The following is a 6,000-nucleotide window of genomic DNA, read 5'->3' on the forward strand; positions in this document are numbered from 1 at the left end:
TCAGATAAGTCAATCATGGAAACACCAATCCATAAACACAATTTACAGGGAGAGCATATGCACTTTAGCACTGAATAGCAGTGGTAAAGTGCCCAGAGTCCTAAAACCAACAGAAACAAGGTAAAAAACGGGAGGCAACAAAGCAAAATGTCTGGGGGATAAACCCGATGAAAAAGCCAGGTCTAACAGGGAAACTCTAACCTGCAGCCCAATTGTGTGGTTAAATGTTGATGCCACTAGTGCATTTCTAGTGCCTACTTACCACAGCCTCACTGGAGAGTTAAATACTACAAGGGATTGTGGCCACTTTACCATACATGTGTAGGGATGGATCACATGCACTGTAACACTGGCACAGTCACATTGCCAGTCCAGAAGAAGGAGAAAACTCTAGGGAGACCAAACAGAACTAATGACATTACTGCAGCCAAATGTTCTGAACACATTTTGTAGATTTTAATTTTTGACAAACAGGGAGGATATGCAGGCATTATGCTCGGTTTCCTCTGGCTGAGAGCATACAAGCTTACAGGAGTAAAGAATGCAAACCCACCACTTTTCTGGTTTTCTTAAACTTGCACGTCCACTGAGACATATAGGGGCATATTTATAGGGATTTGGCATAGGGCAGCAAAGCAGGTCACCTAACTGCATTCCCTACATCAAAGTGAAAGGGCAGGAATGCAACGTATATAAGCAATACAGCATATTCCTGTAATTTCCACATGCGTTGGTGCAAGGGTGCCTGTGTTGTTGGCAGGCTTTATTTAAGTGCATGAAGGGGCACCTTCCTGCATTGAAACAATCCTAAGAGGCGTTTTCCTCTTTCTATGTGTGCTGCAGAATGCAGCACACATAGAAATAGAAATAAACAAGAGAAAATAAAGTTATTTCTCCCTCATTATGCCTCACCTTGGGAGATATAAGGTTTTGGCACATCCCCAGGTTTACATGTTCTTGTAAATCTGGGGAAGTGTCAAAATCCAAAGGTGTTGTGTAGGAGCACCCACAGCAATGCCCACAGAATGCCTCCCTGGTGCAGAGTAAGACAGTGCATCGATTTGAGTTGCGTTGTCTCACTCCCTATCTACGAGGGCATTTAAAGCCACGCAAAATAGCTTTGCATGGTATGAAAGTTGAAACATTTTCGTAAATATCACCACATAAAATAATATAGAAACGCACAAAATGCTAACAAGAGAATGTATAATAGGTTAATCATTAGAAAATGTGGTTTTATTTTATGTGCAAAAGTGAAAATTGTCTCATTTCTGTTTTTCGGCACTTACTAGGCTGCACCACTCTTTTATTCTGCTCTATACCTTTAAGAAAAATAAATGCTTTTCATAAAATGATGATTTAACATTATAATCAAACATTAAGACCTGACTTGCTGTGAAATTTGCTGTTTCCTGAAGAAATGTCGTTTTTTCTTTCCTCACATCATATGATTTCATTGTACTTAGATTGTTTTCTTTGCTACCTGTACATAATGAACAAGTGTTTTAATAAAAAGAAAATGTTTGTCTGCAGCTTACACATAATACGCTAACCAGGATATACCATATTAGATGATTCATTTCATAGAGTAGCCCATTGTTGTACAAAAAGACACCAGACAGCCTCAACAGTGTAGATTTGAAAAAGGTTCTCATGAGAACGTTCGTAGATGTAACTTTTTGTAATACGTTGTAACCATCCCTAACTGACTTCATGCTGAGATGGACTTTTACAGTGGGAATCGAGGATGAAGACGACATACAATCGGAAGGTCTCTTACCATTGCATGCTGGTAACATATTTGCTTGATTTTGCAACATGTTTGATTACGTTTCTATACAGTACGTGTTCCTAGCTAGAAAGCCATTCATTCTTTCACCACCCATCCCATACCTTGTCATGCCCTTTAGCACTTTATCATGGTAGCTCAACTCGCCATAAGCTACTGCTGACGGTAATTCATCTTTGATTCTCCTTGCATAAAGTGTGGCAACTTTTTCTGCTTTGCGCTGATCATAGCTACTGCTGTGATTCTCCCCTTCTCACCCTTTTAGACGGTTGCCACTGCAATTGTCTGGAGAACTTGGCTGAGTCTCCAGAAAGATCCTTTATGGGAAGCTCAAATCTTTCCCTTAGTTATCTGACTTTGTTTCAAAACATATTGCTCTGATCCAGATAGAACTCTTTCTGGGTTCTTTTTAGGTTTAGGTTAGGTCCTTTATTTTAGAATAGGGACAATACTTGAACGGAACACGCTGTTAATTTTCTATGCCTGTCCTAATCAATTTCATTTTATATTTCAGTAATGAACTTATTACTAACCGAATAAAAAGAATAAAAGTACTGACTGATCTTTAAAGAGACAATAAAACTTTCCAAACCTCTCTTAATTGACTGAACATCAAATGTAATTTATTAATGTTATTATTGTGTAATGTTCCATTCAAAAACAGAGGCAAAGATTTATTGGCCTATGAAGTCACAGAACATTTAGGTTTTTCAAATAAGTTTATTGTGACATAATTTGTGGAAATTTCTATGAGATTTCCGTGCTAGCAGTGGTCTTATTAATATGATTTGATCGTGTGCCCCGCCGGAGCATCACAAAACGTGACGTTACAGTTGTTTAAGGGGCTCATAAATAAGCTGCCTAGTTCCACAGTCCTTTTAAAAAACTAGGGTGCGGCTATTCAGTGTTGTACAGGAACTGCCAGCTTCCACATGCTTAGTATGATGTGCCCATGAGCAGAGGGACCGACATTTTGAAAGAAGTCTCAGACTACAGTGAAGTTAAAAAAATCACAGCGCAGATAAAGCATGGTGGGAATCCACTACTTGATTATTGTGCACCGATATTGTTGTTTCAGTCACTTTAAGACAGCATTTCATAGATTGAGTTGAACTTATTGTTATGGTCACTTTACCATTTCTCTAACAATGTTGTTTTCCATTCCTTCAATATTGCTGATGTCTGAAACCTTTCAATAATGCATTTTAAGCTTCTGGATGCATCTTTTCCCCACAGTATATCCTTTGAAATAGGTACTTGTTTACTCTCCTGCAGAACATATGTGCATCAATTAAGAAATTTTACTTATACTACTTTACCCCCTAGACCCAGCATTTATTAATATCTAAACAGGACATCTGCTTTGAGCTCTGTTGGCACATTTTTATTTACTTTTTATTTCAGTAAGTAAAAATGCATTTCGATATACAGATGGACTAGATACATGCTCAGGCCTGTATTGGTCATATTCAATGGAATGTTTTGTAACTCAGTGTATATTTTTAGATAACCTGTTCTCTTTCACATTGCCAGTTGATAAACAACATATTGTAAACTCTCCCATGCAAGTTAACAATGATTGTTCTGAAACATATTATTATCCTCCCAAAAAACAAAAATCCTATAGTAAATGAGTGTACAGTTCGGCTAATATCAAATGAATAGACATAACATAATGAGAACTTCATTATTCTTTTTTTTCTCTAAATTTAGTGACCTAGGCCTAGATTTTCAAATAAGTCACAGAACGCAGTGCAGCAGCCAAAAATAAAGTGCTGCATTGCGCGACAGGGAGGGAGCAGGAGAGCTTCGTATCTACCCTCTCCCTAGCGCCGTTGCAGATATCTTCTGCTGCGCACTAGGCACACACCTTTGTGCCTAGTGCCAGGCTGTCTGCCTGCATCTACCATAGGTTTTGTGCAGGAAGGGTATCCTTACAGTACAAACTACTATTCATAAACACACTTTAAAAAATGTCCTACTTTGTATGTGTGCTGTGCAGTGCAGCATGCATGCAAAGCCGGAAAATAAAGGCGAAATAAGAACAGTTCTCCTCCTAATTCCTCCTTTCAAATGCGCTAGCTTTTGCCTCAAACCCTGTGTTACTATTGCTTGCAGATAGAGTTTTGCGTCAAAAGGAATGGGTGGCAGCATGGACACGCCCATGTACCACCCATGTAAAGCCCCCTTGGGGCTAAGTAACGCAAAGCTGTGCTTCACGCTGCTTTGCGTTACTATCAGGGTACTTTCCAGCGCAAAACAAGTCTGGCACTGGAAAGTAAATGAGGAAAAAAATATTTGGCGCTGGTTAGCATATCTTGTGTGACGCGAATCCAGTGCAAAATGTTTTTAAATCTTCCCCTCCTGTGTCCTGCCTTTCTTTGTGCTATCGTCATTTAGACTTATCTTCTCAGTCCACCGAATGACCAAGAGTGAACTTCGAGTAATTCTTACACTGGGGATAGAGTGGAAAAGCATGTGGTTCTTGAGCAGACAGTGCTTGTGTCCTGTTTAAGATCCTTGCAGCTCTGGTGCTGAGAACTGAGCCTCTATGTGCCTGGCACAAGACTGAGAGGCGTGCACTCCAGGTGGGCGGAGATCCATCTGTCGGACCGGTGAAGGTTTGAGTTATGTGGCTATTTCTGGAACAACTGCTGTCATGACGATCTTTCCTCAATTCTCTGATTGACTGAACTGCTCTGGAATATTTTCAGACCAGCTGCTCTTCCATTAGTATTTCTGTGAAATCTAGCATTGGCAGCGATAAATTAAGTGACCAGAGACTTTGCAGCAAAGCTGGAAGACTCTGTCAGCTCTTGAGTTTACGAAGAGATCTGTATCTCAACAAAGTTACTGTTTTTGACAGGCCCGAGCCAATTTTGATTGCCCATAGCAGACGGAGCACTGACCTATGCAAATGATGAAACAGTGAATAGGTGCATGTGGGGGCGGCTAACACTATCTAACCACATTTGCATCTTGTGATCTGTGTTGCAATGTTCCGTGAAAAACACTGCTGTGACGTACATCAATCTTTATGTTCGAAATTGCACATACTTGCATATTTGTGATAGAGAAACGGGGCGGGGTTGCCTTCTTTACCTCACTGTTTGGAGCAGGAATCTCCTGCACACCCAGTTACATGTTATTCTTTAAGTTTGAGTTCAGGGAAATGTTAGCCTTCCGCCTGGTATTTATTTTTTGCATTATAACTGAATAAGAGCTCCCCTGTGCCACTCTTCATCACAGTTCTGCAGTAGAAACTATATTTTGCATATACCTGTAACACTGTGTAGTTGTTTTTTCTTTTAATACAAATTCGGTCAATACTTATTAATATGCAACATAAATCCTACTTTAGACTTCACCTATTTCAGACTTTTTTGCAAAGCCTGTGAATAAAATTACATTTCCGGCCACCATCTAGTTGTTGAAGGGGTGCTTAATTTGTACAGAAATAAGTGCCAGTGCCCTAAGTTTTGCTTAGAAGGCCTCAGCTGGCATTATCAAATAACGGAGTGCCAAATACCAAGACTGCATAGACTTGATTCCACCTCATGCCTCTTTCGTCCACCACCAGACACCCCCTACACCCACATATCACTCTTGCAGGATATTTTTCATCGTGTCTTTTCTTTTTTACCACTGCCTTTTTCTTCCTCCTTCTTTCACCCTTTTGTGTTTTTCTCTCTCTCGCTCTGGGCCAAAGTCTGAAGAGACAAAATAGGAGCCGGTTTCAAAAAATGAGTGCTGGTGGGCCCCACCTGCAACTACTGGTTCAAATTAAGCACTGTAGCTGTCAAGAATGTACAGGGCATACTTGCTCCAAATTCTATAAATGGATTTTGTAGTATGAGCTGGGGGCCTGCAAAAAGCAGCATTTCGGGGAATAATGCTCCTTCTGACTCTGCCTTCAAACCGCCCTGTTTGCCTTTGCAAATAGCTCTCAGCAGAAAAAGGAGCAATCTGTGAGCACACGTGTACTAATTCACAACCTATTCATAAATAATCCACTTTCTTTCAGTTCATTACAGGGTGCTTAGCAATGAGGAAAAGCAGCCACATCCATGTCTCAAGGTCAGGAGGTGAGTCTAGATGCATTTCAACTGTTTTTTGCAACCACACAAAATAAGACTCCAACCTTGTTTCCTCATCCTTCAAAAACAGGTCTTCTTTATTCTAAATGCGTCAAACCTATCCTGTTCTAGCTA

Source organism: Triturus cristatus, chromosome 6, assembly GCF_964204655.1.
Source record: "Triturus cristatus chromosome 6, aTriCri1.1, whole genome shotgun sequence".
In the NCBI taxonomy this organism is placed as follows: Eukaryota; Metazoa; Chordata; class Amphibia; order Caudata; family Salamandridae; genus Triturus; species Triturus cristatus.